This window comes from Nannobrachium achirus (genome assembly GCF_963921795.1).
Source record: "Nannobrachium achirus genome assembly, chromosome: 21".
In the NCBI taxonomy this organism is placed as follows: Eukaryota; Metazoa; Chordata; class Actinopteri; order Myctophiformes; family Myctophidae; genus Nannobrachium; species Nannobrachium achirus.
Genome location: NC_137828.1, coordinates 2,874,816 through 2,893,773, shown reverse-complemented (window position 1 = coordinate 2,893,773; position 18,958 = coordinate 2,874,816).

Below are 18,958 nucleotides of genomic sequence, written 5' to 3'. Positions count from 1 at the left end.
TTGTATTACTTTATACTTTTACTGTACTACCACCTCAGAGGGAAATATTTACTCCATTATTTGAAACATATACTATAGTTAGAATTATTATTGCAAAACTTACTTTAACCACCTGTTTCATTACCTGTTATACTTTGGATGTACAAAAAAAAAAGAAAAACAATATACAAACTCATTACAAACTTGTAGATCTGCTATTTTCTAAAAATGTATATACATACAGTCTTAAACTTTAAACAATTGTGGACAGGGCATTCTGCATATTGCATACTATAACTTGTGTTACTTCATATATTTGATACCAATACGTAAAAATTGGGAATGCATTACTTTTACTAGTAACATTACTAAGTCTATTACAGCATTGTGATATTGCTACTTGTACTTAAAGGACCTACACCATGAATTTTCACTTTTTCTATTTTAAAACCTTTTTTTGGGGTCCCACTGGCACCTTCTATCCTCACAAAGTCCTATTTCTGTACATTGTGTCTTTCTCTGGTTTTGGGAAGACAGAGATGAAAAGCTTTCCACAGGTTCTCAGAACAGTGCTGTTCTGAGAGTTGACGCATGTGACGTCACACGCGTTTCCCGTTTTTTTTTTTCAGAGTCAAAATTTTTTTTTTTCAAAACTTTTTTTTTCAATTTTTTTTTTCAAAAACTGTCAAAAAGTCCAAAAAAAATTTTTTCAAAACTTTTTTTTTCATTTTTTTTACTTTTTTTTTTCAAAAAAAAAATTTCAAAAAACTTTTTTTTCAAAAAACTTTTTTTTCAAAAACGTCTTTTTTTTCTGGAAAAAACCCACTAGATGCGCCCCTGAGCAAACAGAGGCCGTTTTGGTATTGCAGCTGGAGAGCCTCATTATAGTAGATTGGGAATGCATTACTTATATTGTATCCAAGATGGCGGCACGCACAGACGCGACGCGACAAGCTCGTACCCTCGGTGCAGTGTTTTTGTTTATTTTGTATAGTTATTTGTTGTCCCAGACAGTAAACTGCTGGGCGAAAGTAGTATTTAGTCGTATCGACTTGCTGGAGATTGGATCGCGGTGTGAAAAGCCCTTTTCGCCGGATTTCAAGACCGAGCACAAGCTACCTCCCGAGATAACGCGCATCCCCACGGATTTTGCGTGGTGGCCTCGCCGCAAGAGGAGGCGCGGACGCCGGGGTGGCTGTGTTGCCAGGCTAAGGGGAGACCCAAACCGTCCCGCGATTCCTAGTCTTTTCCTGGCTAATGCGAGATCGCTCGCGCCTCGGGGAGAAGAAGAAAAGGACAAGATGGACGACGTGAGGTTTCGCACAACACAGAGACCCGTAAGAGACAGCTGCTGTCTATTGTTCACGGAGACGTGGGGTAGCCAGGACATACCCGATGCTAGCTTCGAGCTAGCTGGCTACACGGCACATCGGCAAGACAGAAACATGGAGGCTACCGGGAAGGGACGTGGTGGCGGACTGTTAATCTACCTGAACAATGACTGGACTACAGATTCCAGCGTGGTAAGCAGTCACTGTTCTCAAGATCTGGAGTATATAACAGTTAAATGCCGACCCTTCCACCTGGCTAGGGAACACTGCGCTGCCCTGATTACCAATGTGTATATAGCCCCAGATGCTAATGCTAACAATGCGCTAGCAGTGCTACACGACACGATCACGTCACAACAAAGGAGATATCCCGACGCAGTTCACGTTGTGGCGGGGGATTTCAACCACGTTGATCTGAAGAAGGTGCTGCCCAAATTATACCAGCACGTGAAGTGTGCCACAAGGGGAGATAACACACTGGACAAAGTGTATTCTAACATCAAAAACGGCTACAGGGCTAGGCAACAACCCCCTCTCGGCAGTGGCATAGTTGAACACCCGTCTGACCACATGTCCCTGCTTCTAACTCCAGCCTACACACCGATAAGGAGAAGTGCTCCTATAACAACAAAAACGGTGAAAACATGGCCGGAGGGGGCAATGGGACAGCTGCAGGACTGTTTTGAAAACACAGACTGGTCCATTTTTTAAAACAAGGACCTGGAGCAGTACACAGCAGCAGTCCTAGGGTACATCAAGCACTGCATAGACACTGTAACAGTGGACAAGCGAGTGAAGGTGTATCCCAACACGAAGCCCTGGATGACAAAGGAGGTCAAGAGCCTGCTCAAGGAGAGAGACAGAGCCTTCAAGGCGGGGGATCAGGAACTCTACTCTGTTGCCAGAGCCAATCTCAAGAGAGGTATCAGAAAGGCAAAGGCTGAGTACAGGGGCAAGATAGAGGACCACCTGCAGAGCAACAACACCAGAGAGGTCTGGCAGGGTGTACAGCACCTGACCAACTTCAAGCCCAGGGGTCCCTCGGCTGACGGCGACGCCTCCAAAGCGGAGGAGCTAAACCGCTTCTTTGCACGATTCGAGAGGGCGGCGGCACCTGTAGACGTCACAACACCCCCACAAAACATCCACAGCAGCCGCAACCTCATACTACAGGAGCACGAGGTGAGGCGCACGCTGAGAGCGGTGAACCCGAGGAAGGCGACGGGCCCCGACGGAGTCCCGGGACAGGTACTGAGGGACTGTGCAGACCAACTAGCGGGAGTATTCACCAACATCTTCTCCCAGTCCCTCTCTCAGGCCATCATTCCATCCTGCCTGAAGGCCTCCACTATTATCCCGGTGCCGAAAAAGAACTCTGTCAGCAGCCTGAACGACTACCGCCCCGTTGCACTCACATCTATAGCTATGAAGTGCTTCGAGAAGCTAGTCCGGTCCCATATCACCTCTGTCCTCCCCCCCGACCTCGACCCATACCAGTTTGCCTACAGAGCCAACAGGTCCACAGAAGACGCCATCGCCACAGCCCTACACTCCACTCTAAACCACCTGGAGAAGAAGGGGTCCTATGCGAGGCTGCTCTTTGTGGACTACAGCTCGGCATTTAACACCATCATGCCTGACAGATTGGTGTCCAAAATGTCAGAGCTAGGGGTATCGAGTTCCATCTGTCAGTGGATAAAAAATTTCCTGACCGATCGCCCCCAGAGGGTGAAGATGGGGCGCCACACGTCATCGAGCCTGAACCTCAGCACCGGCTCCCCACAGGGCTGCGTGCTGAGCCCCCTACTATACTCTCTCTACACACACGACTGCAAACCTACCAAGCCCTACCAACCCGACTGCAAACCTCCCACCCCCAGTGGAAATTACATTATCAAATTCGCTGACGACACCACCGTGGTGGGGCTCATCTCAGAGGGCGACGAGTCTGCATATCGAGCCGAAGTAGAGGAACTGGCAGGGTGGTGTGCAGACAACAATCTAGCCCTGAACACCTCCAAGACCAAGGAGCTGGTCATAGACTACAGGAGGAAAAACACAATCATTCCTCCCCTGGTCATCAGTGGCGACTGCGTGGAGAGAGCTCCCAACTTCTGCTTCCTGGGCGTCCATCTGGATGAGGACCTAACCTGGAGCACCAACATCTCAGCCACCGTCAAGAAGGCACACCAGCGACTGCACTTCCTGAGAGTACTCAGGAACAACCAACTTCCTCAGGAACTGCTGGTGTCCTTCTACCGATGCTCGATCGAGAGCATCCTCACGTACTGCATCAACGTGTGGTTCTGGAGCTGCACAGCAGCAGAGAGGACAGCGCTCCAGAGGGTCGTAAACACCGCCCAAAAGATCATCGGACGCCCCCTCCCCTCCCTGGCTGACCTGTACAGCTCCCGCTGTCTCAGGAAAGCCCAGAGCATAGTGGAGGACCCCTTTCACCCAGGACACGGCAACCTTGAAATGATGCCTTCGGGCAGACGCTACAGGGCGCTACCCACGAGGACAAGTAGGTACAAAGACAGCTTCTACCCGAGAGCCATTGTGGCACTAAATGACAACTTGCTCTCTGAGAGGGGTAGGTAAGATCTGCAAGCTCGCAGTGCCTCGCATCGCGGGGCGCTGTGAGCTTGTAGATCAGCTGCCACCTTGGATGTGCACCTGGGTCTGAGTGCAATATACGGAAACCCTACGCTGGACTGTGGACATTGGCTGTGCCAAAAACTGTGCAATACAAGAACTGTGACTGTAAGGAACCGTGTCAGCCGGGCTGACCAAGAGACTGTGAAACTGTGCTAATTGTTGGTTATTATTATGATCACTACGTGATTTTTAACTTATCTTTTATTCTATTATTATTATTTTTTGCACTGTGTATGCACCTTGTGGGATTGGGCTCAAATTTCGTTATTCACTGACTTGTTCTGTGTAATAATGACAAATAAAACTCTATATATTCTAGAGCTAGAACAAACAAAAAGAATGGTCAGAGTGTTTGTTGAGGGTTAAAACCTGTCTAAGACTCAATTTTGAGCATGTATTTATACAAAAAATATAGTTTTAAAAGCATGGTGTAGGCCCTTTAAAGTTGTAGTGACAAGCCCCAAAATGTAACATTATGATACAGTAGGTCATGTGGTCTTTCTTCAAACGGTCTGAAAAGGAGGCGGGCCGTATCAGTTATTAGTGAATGTATACTTCGTCCGTTGTGCAGTGCCGCGCACAACGTGATGCGTTGTTGTTAGCTGGTAGCGCCGTACTGCACGGCTATTTTCAAGAGCTATTGTGTGTGTACACACACGCACGCACGCACGCACGCACACGCACACACACACACACACACACACACACAGCAAGCAATTATACGCCAGCAATTTATATCCGGTGGCGCGGCACTGCTGCAACCCGGGCAGGGGAGTACAGCGTTGTTCGTTTAAATGTTGTTTTGTGGTGTTTTTAGATTGTAATGTCACGTCAAGTTTTGTCAAGTTGCACTGAAGTTTGTTGGGGTGCCGGCAAGCCAGTTGGCCCGTAAGACGTGAGTGAGTAAGGACAATAAAACAATAAAAACAATGGAGAAGAAGACGTCGGGTGTGCTGATGCTGTTAATGCTAATGACAGCGAGCATCTGCACTGGCATACAACACAGCGCCAGCACCGTGCTTCCAGGGGGAAGCGAGCAGGTGCCGCGGGTCTACGGCAGAGAATGGCTGCTGTCCCTGCGGAGGAAAGCCACACCAGAACCGGGACTGCTGGAGCATGTTCCGGAGGAGTTGCTGCAACAGCGGGGAGAGAGACGGCCACGCAAGCGAGGGAGGAGGGGAGGCATTCAACATCGTCTCCGACGGAGGTGCAACAAACCACCGTTGCCATCGATACTCCTCAGTAATGCTCGCGCCCTACGGAACAAGATGGAAGACCTGTGTCGGAATACAAGGCTCTGCCACCAATACCGTGAGTGGTGTCTCATGGTTTACACAGAGTCCTGGCTCCCAGAGGAGTTCCCAGACGCGTTGGTATCGTTACCAGGATTCACAACTGTCCGCATGGACAGGAATGAAAACTCTGGGAAAGGGAAAGCGGGAGGGATATGCGTTTATATCAAGGATGCTTGGTGCAGGGATTACACTATAAAAGACACGGTGTGCTCCCCTGATCTTGAGCTTCTATGCTTAAGTCTAAGACCGTTCTACCTACCTAGAGAATATGGGAATATTTTCATATGTGCGGTCTACATCCCGCCCAGTGGGAACGCGTCTAGGGCTGCATCACGCATAGCAGACTGTGTCCACCAGCAGTTAAAAAACAAGCCAGATGCACCGCTGTTTACACTGGGAGACTTCAACCACTGTAAACTGGAATACGCCCTCCCTGGGTTTCAGCAATACGTTCGTGACGGTACAAGGAAGGACAATATATTGGACAAATGCTACGGCAACATTAAGCACGCATATGAAGCTAGAATTAGACCCCCTCTCAAAAACTCGGACCACAAAACAGTGCTGCTTATACCCACATACAAGGCTGCCATTAAGAGGTGCAAACCTGTCTCAAAAACTGTCAGTGTGTGGCAGGACAACAACAAGGAGGAGCTGAGCGGCTGCTTCTTTGCCACAGACTGGGAGGTTTTTCAGGAAGATAACATCGACAGTACTGCAGAGGCCATCACAGGGTATATTAATTTTTGTGTTGACTCAATAGTTCCAAAAAAGACCATCAAGGTATACCCTAACAACAAGGACTACATCAACCCTGATATCAAGGACTGTATCAGGAGGAAGAAGGTATACCCTAACAACAAGGTATACCCTAACATCAAGGTATACCCTAACAACAAGGACTACATCAACCCTGATATCAAGGACTGTATCAGGAGGAAGAAGGTATACCCTAACAACAAGGTATACCCTAACATCAAGGTATACCCTAACAACAAGGACTACATCAACCCTGATATCAAGGACTGTATCAGGAGGAAGAAGCAAGCCTTCCGGAACAACAACACGATGGAACTAAAACTAATACAAAAAGAACTCGACGGGAAGCTAAAGGAAGCTAGAGAGCAGCCAGAGAAAGCTAAAGGAAGCTAGAGAGCAGCACAGTAAACGGGTCCGAGAGGCTTTCGCTAATAAAAACTCAAAAGAGCTGTGGGACTCGGTTAAAGAAATGACTAACTTAAACTCAGAAAGAAAGGACATGTATGCACACAATGAATTGGAAAAGGCCAATGAAAAAAAAATGAAGTTTTTATAAACGTTTTGACTCTAATCCTGCAAAGAATGTAAATGAATGTAAAGAGCTACTAACTACAGTGGAGTGTGACCCAAGTAAACATAGAATAGTAATTGAGCCCAGTGATGTGGTAAATGTTTTTAAAAAGTTGCACATTAAGAAGGCCAGTGGGCCAGATTGTATCTCTGCCCTCCTCCTTAAAACCTTTGCTGAGGAGCTAACTCCGGCATGGAGCCCTCTATTTCAGAGGTCAGTAGATTCAGGCTGCATTCCTGCTATGTGGAAAAGAGCTGTTATCATTCCCGTGCCTAAAAAATCCTGTTCAAAGGAAAATAATGATTTCAGACCAGTAGCATTGACATCGATAGTAATGAAATCATTAGAACGTATCATGGTAGGTAAATTACGTGAGGAGGTAGAACATCTTTTAGACCCTAACCAATTTGCCTATAACAGAGGCAGGGGTACGGATGATGCCTTAAATTCCACTACTCTTTTGATTTTGAAACACATTGACAATCCCTCAACCTATGCTAGATTAATGTTTATGGACTTTAGCTCCGCATTTAATACGATTCTCCCTCAGATCCTGCTAAACAGGCTAAAGCAGATGAATGTTAACCCTTACATAATGAAATGGTACTGTGATTTTCTCATAGAGAGGCAACAGCAAGTTAAAGTTAACTCCACTCTCTCTGACCTACAGGCCATAAGCACGGGAGCTCCCCAAGGTTGCGTAAGTTCCCCCTTTTTGTTTATTGTGTACACAAATAACCTGCGTAGTCAGCATCCAAATAATTATATTATAAAGTTTTCAGATGACACAGTCATCCTTAGTCTATTGGAAGAATCCTCCAACGTACAACTCGTACAAACAGGAGCTCGCAGGAGCTGTGAGGTGGTGTGAGGAGCAAAATCTTATTTTAAATGTAAAAAAAACAAAGGAGATCGTTTTTGACCAAAAGGCTGTGGGGGATCACAGTCCGATCCTTATCCACGGAGAGAGAGTGGAGCAGGTGACTTCTTATAAGTACTTGGGTATTTGTTTTGATTCTCAGTTGAACTGGGCCAACCAAGTGGATTCCGTTTGTTCTCGCCTTAATCAGCGCATGCACTTCCTGAGAAGGCTCAGGGTCCATGGGGTGGCAAAAAACATCATGTTACTGTTCTATAGGGCAAACATGGAATCTATCATCCGCTATGGTATCACCACCTGGTTTGGTAATCTGTCAGTCAAACTCAAATCCCAACTGCAAAATCTAGTTAATAGGGCTGGTAAAATCATTGGCATGCAGCCCCCATGTTCTCTCGGGGAAATATTTGATAGGACAGCCTTAAAACAGACCCTTAAAATCATCCGTGACCCAAGTCACATCTTATATAAAGAATATGAGATGCTGCCATCTGGCAGACGGTATATACCGGTATATATGATCATCTGATGCAAAGAATATGAGATGCTGCCATCTGGCAGACGGTATATACCGGTATATATGATCATCTGATGCAAAGAATATGAGATGCTGCCATCTGTCAGACGGTATATACCGGTATATATGATCATCTGATGCAAAGAATATGAGATGCTGCCATCTGGCAGACGGTATATACCGGTATATATGATCATCTGATGCAAAGAATATGAGATGCTGCCATCTGGCAGACGGTATATACCGGTATATATGATCATCTGATGGTATATACCGGTATATATGATCATCTGATGGTATATACCGGTATATATGATCATCTGATGGTATATACCGGTATATATGATCATCTGATGGTATATACCGGTATATATGATCATCTGATGTATATACCGGTATATATGATCATCTGATGTATATACCGGTATATATGATCATCTGATGGTATATACCGGTATATATGATCATCTGATGGTATATACCGGTATATATGATCATCTGATGTATATACCGGTATATATGATCATCTGATGGTATATACCGGTATATATGATCATCTGATGTATATACCGGTATATATGATCATCTGATGGTATATACCGGTATATATGATCATCTGATGTATATACCGGTATATATGATCATCTGATGTATATACCGGTATATATGATCATCTGATGGTATATACCGGTATATATGATCATCTGATGTATATACCGGTATATATGATCATCTGATGGTATATACCGGTATATATGATCATCTGATGGTATATACCGGTATATATGATCATCTGATGTATATACCGGTATATATGATCATCTGATGGTATATACCGGTATATATGATCATCTGATGGTATATACCGGTATATATGATCATCTGATGGTATATACCGGTATATATGATCATCTGATGGTATATACCGGTATATATGATCATCTGATGTATATACCGGTATATATGATCATCTGGTATATATGATCATCAGACGGTATATACCGGTATATATGATCATCTGGTATATATGATCATCTGGTATATATGATCATCTGGTATATATGATCATCTGGTATATATACCGGTATATATGATCATCTGATGTATATACCGGTATATATGATCATCTGATGGTATATACCGGTATATATGATCATCTGATGGTATATACCGGTATATATGATCATCTGATGGTATATACCGGTATATATGATCATCTGATGTATATACCGGTATATATGATCATCTGGTATATATGATCATCTGATGGTATATACCGGTATATATGATCATCTGATGTATATACCGGTATATATGATCATCAGACGGTATATACCGGTATATATGATCATCAGACGGTATATACCGGTATATATGATCATCTGATGGTATATACCGGTATATATGATCATCTGATGGTATATACCGGTATATATGATCATCTGATGCAAAGCGGAACAGATTTAAGTTTTCATTTGTTCCGTTGTCAATTGAAGCACTCAATAAGCATATCAAAAAAAGAAGACGATGAATTGCTGGGGGGGGGGGGGGGGGGTGGGGGAATCTGTGTGCTGGACCACAGGATGTTGACGTTGATATATCGCACACTGGGGTGTCATGATGGGTGCGGGATGAATTTTAGGTGTATATATATATGTATGCATGTATGTCTTGGTATGTGGTTTTTTGTACCTTTTTGTATTTTTGTACGCTGTACCTCTATTGCCCAAGACACATTTCTCCTCGGAGACAATAAAGGCTAATTCAATTCAATTCAATTTACACACACAGTCTACACACAGGGAGTGTATGAGCCACAGACTTCAGTCCTCCGGAGCTCGGGTGAAGCACTGGAGCACTTTTTAGCAGAGATGGCTGCTAAAAAGTGCTCTGTGCTGCCGAGGAGGAGAGCGTTGGACCCTCGTTCTAATCTCTGACACCTTTTTGGTAGAAGACTTGTACTTTGTACGCGGTTAGGGGGGATTCTATAGCAGATTATATAAAATATTTACCACTAGAACTGCTTGTTTTAAAATTCGTTTCATGAATTGTCTCATTTTCTCCTCCTCGCACAGTTCTGTTGGGGTTGTTTCACTAGATAATGCTCAGCGCTCAACTCCGCCCCCTCCCGTCATATTACCCAATCAAATTAATTTAATTCAGTTACTGTACAGAAAGTACTACTTTCAGTACAGTAACTACAATAAATTAATTTGATTGGGTAATTTAACATGGGGTACTTGACATCATCAAAACATTATGCTAATTTGATAGCCTTAATTAGTTGTTTTGGCCGTGTCAGCCCACCTTTAAGTAAAATAAATTAGATTACATTTTCACCACTAAAAGACAAATCATCACCACAGTATTCACAGTATAATCACATAATAAATCACTGGTGAAAATAAATATTGTGAATGAATCTGACCGTAGAGTTTCCAGTTTACAATGTGGACTGTTGAGTGCAGCTTTGAGCGGCTCCAGGTCCAGCAGGTTGTTGTAACTTAAGTCCAGGTGTCGTAGATGGGAAGGATTAGAACTGAGAGCTGAAGCCACAACCTCAATGTGTTCCTTTTTGAGGTCACAGCCAACAAGTCTGTAATGACAGATTAAATGTAAAATCAGAGATGATCAAAACAGATCAGACCATGTTCTCTGTCAAGGAGGTTCACTGTGGTGCTGCATGAAATGAGTGTTTGTTTTGGCTACTTTTCTGGCTAAGCTAATAACGACCGTGATTAACACACATTTAATTGAAATGTGCTCATAACTTTCCACTGTTGTCATTTGATTGAAACACAAACATTAAATAATAAAAACAATCACAACATGCTGCTGTTGCTCCACTCTAAAGCAGTGAAGTGAAGAAATGTTCTGTCTATAGATGTACGACCACATTTTGTTTACATATTTTGGTCAACGTTAACCAGACCAAATGCAAAATGTAACAATGTAAACATTTGGTCCTTGATCGTAAACCTAGGTGTAAAAAAGGCAGCTAAGAGATCTTCTATGTCGTTCTACAGACATTAACATGATGTCAGTAAGAACAGAGAAGTGGAAGACAGATGGAAAGTTGTCTCTAAACTACAGCATAGAATTATATTTATGAATTAAGGAATGTGTAAACCTAAGTAATGACCAAGCTCATTGTTTAAAAGACCATCCTCTGTACACCCCTCCACTAATGGTATGGTCCATTTCTCATTTGGAATAGTTAGATTTGAGGACACTTGTAAATACAGAGAGGACTTTTTGTTCTGTGTGCTACTATGTTCTATTTACACACACACACACACACTCATGCGTACACACGCGCGCGCACACACACACACACACACACACACACACACACACACACACACACACACACACACACACACACACACACACACACACACACACACACACACACACACACACGTAGACAATGCACATGTTAACATAGCATCACTTGACTAAATGCATTGTTTGAAAAATGTAGTTTGTATTTACTTTGCACATTTAAATTATTATTGCAAAATATACACTAGTCACTTATTTCATTACAGTATACTCTGGCTATGCAAAAAAATGAAAATAAACTGCAGATCTACTAGCTAGACAAGTGTCACCGGGAAAGCGTTTCAGACAGTCTACTGCAGGTTCCCTGACGGTCACCAATCACTCTTCACATAAAACACCACCAAAGTATTCACAATATAATCACATAATAAATCACTGGTGAAAATAAGTATTGTGAATTAATCTGACCCTAGAGTTTCCAGTTTACAATGTGGACTGTTGAGTGCAGCTTTGAGCGGCTCCAGGTCCAGCTTGGCCAGGTTGGAACTTAAGTCCAGGTGTCGTAGATGTGATGGATTAGAACTGAGAGCTGAAGCCACAACCTCAATGTGTTCCTTTTCGAGGTCACAGCCAGCAAGTCTGTAATGACAGATTAAAAAAATCAGAGATGATCAAAAACAGAACAGATGAAATGTTTGTGCGTTTTGGCTACTTTTCTGGCTAAGCTGATAAGCTCTTTGATTAACACACATTTGACAGAATTGTGTTTATAATGTTCCAATGTTCTCATTTGATTGGAATACAAAAATGTTATAAAAACAATGAAAACACGCTGCTGCTGTTGCTCCACTCTATAGCAGTGAAGTGAAGAAATGTTCTGTCTATAGTTGTACGACCACATGTTATTTGTTTGTTTACATATTTTGGTTTGCTTAGCTAAGTCCAGTGTGAACGTTAACCAGACCAAATGCAAAATGGTCCTTGATCGGAACCTTTTACATAAACCTTAGCAGTGAAAGGCACCTAATAGATCTTCCATCTCGTTCTCCAGACATTAACAGGACGTCAGTAAGAACAAAGTAGTGGAAGGCAAATGGAAAGTTGTCTCTAAACTACAGCATGGAATTACATTTATGTATTAAGTAACGTGTATATACCTAAGTAACAACCAAGCTCATTGTTTAAAAGACCATGCTCTGTACACCCCTCCACTATTGGTATGGTCCAGTCCTCTTTTGGAATAGTATGTTTTCATTGTAGAATATCTGATGAGGACACTTATAAATTAAGTGAGAACTTGACTTCTTGTTCTGTGTGGAACAGCTTTATGCTTCTCCCTAGCCCCCTTTCAGGGACTTGATTATGATGATTATGACTATTTTTGTGACTATGTAAACAAAAGGAATGAATTTGGAAAATGTATGTTTGAACAATTTTAACAAGACAATGTATGGTGGTCCCTGTCACAAAATATGTTCAGATGGGGGTCTGTAGCCAAGGTACAAGGGGTCCGTGTGTGTGTGTGTGTGTGTGTGTGTGTGTGTGTGTGTGTGTGTGTGTGTGTGTGTGTGTGTGTGTGTGTGTGTGTGTGTCTGTGTGTGTGTGTGTGTGTGTGTGTGTGTGTGTGTGTGTGAGACAATCAATCAATCAATCAACATGCTCTAACACAGAAGTCTTCAACACTTCAATTTTTGCTTGATTAAACAATAAAACAAAATATGTATATTTATATATATTTTTTGCCATTTTCCACATTCATGTTAAATCATGATTCTATCCATTTTGAATAGCTTGAATACATGATTACTATGCAATTGACAGATTGTTGATATTACTGACATTGGTTCTCAGTTAATAAGTATGGCCACCCTGCTCACTATACCTTGTACATGTTTAGAATAAAAAAAAAAAAAAAAAAAATGTCGTAGCCCCGACCCCCCATGCAACCTACGAGGTGGTAGGGGGTCCCTGCTCCATCTCCCCATCAGTTTGGGGGTCCCTGGCCTGAAAACGTTGAAGACCCCTGCTAACATGTTGATATTCACATGACTACTAACCTGGCTGTTGTGCAGTTCCTCACAGCTGGGATCAGTGTCTCTCGCCCCCCATAGGCTGTCTTGCATTTTGCCAGGTCCAACTCCTCCAGAACCTCCTCTGACATCTGCAGCATTCTGACCAGAGATGAACACTGGATCACAGAGAGTTCCTTTCCTGACTCCAGGTACTGTTGGATCCCCTGACTTACTGAGGATGCCTTCATCTCCATCAAGCATTGGAAGATGTTGATACATCTGTCAGGAGAGCCACTGCAGGGATCCATCTCCTTCAGGTTGGTGATGGCTTTCTGAGTCTCCTTTTCACCGCTATCTGCCTGACACAGCAGACCCCCTAACAGTCTCTTGTTGGACTTCAGTGAGAGTCCATGCAGGAAGCGGTTAAAGAGATCCAGGTGGCCACTTTTACTCTGCACAGTTTTTTCCATTGCAGCTTTCAGTAAGTCAGACAGGGAACTGTTGCAGTTGAAATCATCATTGTTCAGGAATGTCTTCAGGACCTCCACGTTCTCCTTGTTCTTCTGTGTAAAACAATCAAACAGGTAGACTGCCGCCAGAAACTCCTGGATGCTCAGATGAACAAAACAGTAGACATTTTCCTGGAAGAATTGACTCTCTCGTTTGAAGATCTCTGTGCACAGTCCTGAGTCCACTGGGCCCTCTTTGATATCAAGATCACATCTCTCCAGGTCTTCTTCGTAGAAAATGATGTTGCCCTTCTGCAGATGTTCAAACGCCAGCCTGCCCAGTTTGAGAAGAACTGCTTTATCAGTCTCTGTGAGTTTCTTTCGATTCTCACCACACTTCAACCACTTTCTCTTTGTCTGGACAAAGATGAAGTGGCTGTAAATGTCAGCCAGGGTCTTCGGAAGTTCTCCTCTGTCATCTGTCAACATGTCCTGCAGAACGCTGGCAATGATCGAACAGAAGACTGGGGTTTCACACATGATGTGGAGGTACGTTGTTGCTTTGATGTGTGAGATGATTTTGCTGGCCTGCACTTTATCTGTGAATCTCTTCTCGATGTATTTCACAATCATTTCATGGGTGAACCCTCTCACCTCTGTCACCAAGTCAACTAAGCTATCATCGATCAGTTTGGCTGCTGCAGGGCGTGTGGTTATCCAGAGGTGAGCAGAGCGAAGCAGGTTCCCATTGATTAGGTTGACAAGTAGAATTTCCAGTGATGTGGCCTTGGTTACATCATTAGAGCGAACATTCCAGTCCAGCGTCAAGTGGCATTCATCCAACCCTTCCAGAACAAACATAACTTTGACGGGACTTAGGTCGTAGTTGGCATTTCCTGACTTCTGCAGCTCATTGAAGATGTAATCAAGAGCTTCTTCTGGGATGCATTTGGATGCGTCGATGCATGTATGGATGAGTTGTGCCAAAGTAAACTCTTGTCCCCGCAGCAAATTGAGCTGGCGGAATTGGAGCAGGAATGTGAGATGGGGATCTTGATCTTTATTCTTTGCCCAGTCAGAGATAAACTTGTTTGCCAGAAAGCTTTTGCCAACTCCTGCTTCGCCAATGGACATCACGGTTCTCATGCGTTTGTTTTTTCTAGGAGGGTGTTTGTAGATTTCACTGAGTTGGATGTCCTGCCCTGCTTTTTTCTCCTGCCCTGCTTGCTTCTGTGTGACCTTTGTGTCATCCGCACTTACGAGGGTGAGACGCGTGTAACATTCATAATCCTTCTTATCCTCACTTTGGACTGCCCCTTCAGGTAAAGATGCAAATGGTTCCCTAACGTTTGCTTTGAGCTTGTCTTGGTAGTAAGTAATAGGATGTGTATCTTTTTGTGTTTTCACCAGGAAATCTGCAAGGAACAAAGCAATTCCTTTAGATGTTGAGAGAAATTATCTGATAGGCACATTTAGTTAAAGGACGACTTCACCGCTTTTCAACCTATTGATCCTCACTAATGTTCATGATAAAATAGCACAATTTCTTTCTACTCAGTCTGTGTCTCATAGGAGGGTTGTGGGCAGTTGAAACACCTGCCAATCAGTAACATCATCGATGGGGAATCCAAGCTACTAGAAACTGCAGGCTTTCTAATCCTGAAAAGTTAACATGATAAAATGGAAGCCATTGGAAGTAAAAAAAAAAAAAAATAATAATCTGCTTAACAATGATGTCACTGGTAGGCGGTTTTCTGAACTGCCCACAGCCCTCCTAAGAGACATAGCAACTATAGGTTATATATATATATATATATATATATATATATATATATATATATATATATAGGTCACCCTGGCCATAATAGGCAATGTAAATGGCATGAACCTAAAGACACCGGAAGTGGCGGAAGTGCTGCAGTTAACGGAAGTTACGTCATGCGTTGCAGTCTTCCGGTGAAATTTTCCCAGCAGAAGTAGCACCGTTTCGTGCAGATTTCATGCAGCCTATGGTCGTAACCAGGCTTTTCTCTTCGCAGACGAGTAAGCCTGGCTACGCGAGGCTAAGTAACCATAGGTTAGTGGCATAACCCTGGTTTTATGATAAGACGAGTGAAGAGGCTCGCTAGGGGAGAGCGCCCTCTGGCGCAAAGGGAGCGTGTTGATATTGCGACATATTATTTGTTCACCGTCCCATTAGTTCGATGCTGGTGAATGCTAACCTGGTGAATGTTAACCACTATGCTTTAACCTAACCCTAAAACCTTACCCTAACCTTAGTAAAACTATGCCTAAACCTAACCCTAACCCTTAGTTGAACTAATGAAACGTATAAATATCGAGATGTCCCCTGGCGTGAACACAGAAGCATTATCTTTATACACTTCCGGACAATGTCGGATTGGCTGGAGATGAATGCTCACCTGACCAGCAGAGGTCCCGCCCTCTTTATATATTCCTGTGTTGGGGGCCAAGACGCGAAACACAATTTATTCTCGAATGCATCCAAGAACGATAATTCAGCGAGTCACTTAACTTGTCTTATTATAAAACTGTGGTTACCCTAGTAACCTATAGTTTTATTTCTAAGACTCACTCTGTGACTCGCTATGGGAAGATCGAAGTCCAACCCCCGTCTGGAAGCTACATCTAGGACTGCGTGCGCTACTGGTGGCACCGTTACGTCCAGATTGTAGAAGCTGGTGAAGGTCAAGGGTGAAGCCCAAGTCGCTGCTTGGATCAAGAAGGCCCAAGATGACGGGACCTGGGATTTGGTGACCAGTAGACTGCATCGAGCCCCTTTCTTGAAACAGACGATAGTTGGGTGCTGACCCACTTTTACGTTCCCCCATCCTAAGTGGCAAGCCAAGATGGCAGCCAGATAGACCTTTATCGTGGAAAAGACCCTGCAGAAATATCGGGAAATCTCACTGTTACTACACGCCATCATTTCGACTAAGTAGAGTCGGGAGGGTTAGTGACTCACCCCACAGAGGTTAGGTTTAGGGTAAGGGTTAGAGTAGGGAGGGTTAGTGACTCACCCCATGGAGGTTAGGTTTAGGGTAAGGGTTAGAGTAGGGAGGGTTAGTGACTCACCCCACGGAGGTCAGGTTTAGGGTAAGGGTTAGAGTAGGGAGGGTTAGTGACTCACCCCACGGAGGTCAGGTTTAGGGTAAGGGTTAGAGTAGGGAGGGTTAGTGACTCACCCCACGGAGGTTAGGTTTAGGGTAAGGGTTAGAGTAGGGAGGGTTAGTGACTCACCCCACGGAGGTTAGGTTTAGGGTAAGGGTTAGAGTAGGGAGGGTTAGTGACTCACCCCACGGAGGTTAGGTTTAGGGTAAGGGTTAGAGTAGGGAGGGTTAGTGACTCACCCCACGGAGGTTAGGTTTAGGGTAAGGGTTAGAGTAGGGAGGGTTAGTGACTCACCCCACGGAGGTCAGGTTTAGGGTAAGGGTTAGAGTAGGGAGGGTTAGTGACTCACCCCATGGAGGTTAGGTTTAGGGTAAGGGTTAGAGTAGGGAGGGTTAGTGACTCACCCCACGGAGGTCAGGTTTAGGGTAAGGGTTAGAGTAGGGAGGGTTAGTGACTCACCCCACGGAGGTCAGGTTTAGGGTAAGGGTTAGAGTAGGGAGGGTTAGTGACTCACCCCACGGAGGTCAGGTTTAGGGTAAGGGTTAGAGTAGGGAGGGTTAGTGACTCACCCCACGGAGGTCAGGTTTAGGGTAAGGGTTAGAGTAGGGAGGGTTAGTGACTCACCCCACGGAGGTCAGGTTTAGGGTAAGGGTTAGAGTAGGGAGGGTTAGTGACTCACCCCACGGAGGTCAGGTTTAGGGTAAGGGTTAGAGTAGGGAGGGTTAGTGACTCACCCCATGGAGGTCAGGTTTAGGGTAAGGGTTAGAGTAGGGAGGGTTAGTGACTCACCCCACGGAGGTCAGGTTTAGGGTAAGGGTTAGAGTAGGGAGGGTTAGTGACTCACCCCACGGAGGTCAGGTTTAGGGTAAGGGTTAGAGTAGGGAGGGTTAGTGACTCACCCCACGGAGGTCAGGTTTAGGGTAAGGGTTAGAGTAGGGAGGGTTAGTGACTCACCCCACGGAGGTTAGGTTTAGGGTAAGGGTTAGAGTAGGGAGGGTTAGTGACTCACCCCACGGAGGTCAGGTTTAGGGTAAGGGTTAGAGTAGGGAGGGTTAGTGACTCACCCCATGGAGGTCAGGTTTAGGGTAAGGGTTAGAGTAGGGAGGGTTAGTGACTCACCCCATGGAGGTCAGGTTTAGGGTAAGGGTTAGAGTAGGGAGGGTTAGTGACTCACCCCATGGAGGTTAGGTTTAGGGTAAGGGTTAGAGTTGGGTGTCGAAATGATGGCATGTAGTAACAGCGAAGCGCTCCCCAGAAATATTAGGATATGTCTCGCTGGAGCTTGATTGGAAATGTTGCTCTAACCAATACTCAAATACATACAAATACATTTTGCAGCATACTGGGACCTCGTAGAGAGGGTCCTTGTGTTCTGGATGGTGTCGATCACGCTCTGAGGCAGACCCTCAATGCTGAAGTTCAGTCCCTCACGCACCAGAACCGTCGGAGTGTTTCGCTATACTCCTGTGATGGCTAGTCTCTGAACTACGGAGGCCATTGAGGACGACTGTGTAGAGCAAAGGCAACGCCTATACAACGAAATGGGATAAACAAACAGCCGAATGGTGGACCGAGTGTTAACACGGCTTATCTCTGGGCAACGAAGGCCGTAGAGACGGGAGCGTTTCAAGCTTCGGTTGTCGGGTGCCATCTTGGTGTGCTCGTCAAAACACAGCGGCTAGCTGGCTGACAAATGTTGTGGGACACGAGGCAAGCTAGTCGGCGTGTCTGTGCTAAACAGCTGGGAAGTATTAGCAAACAAACACTGACTGTAGCAAGCTAGGCTAAAGTGAGCAAACGTGGAGGTGTTTAGCTAAAGTTAAGCCTTGTTAGCTGGTTGTTTATGAGGCACACTAGGATAGAGAAATAATCTCAATATGAGAACATAGAGTTTTCAGAATGCATTTGTCGCTCTTAAAAGCAAATGGAAGTGACAAGAGGACCGCCCCTGACACGGAATAGGACTATAGACGGAGGGCGGGACTTCTGCCTGTCAGGTGAGCTATCGGTTTCCAGCCAATCAACATTGTCCAGAAGTGTAAATGGTAATGCTTCAGTAAGTTTTCACGCCACGGGCGCACTCCCATAGAGTC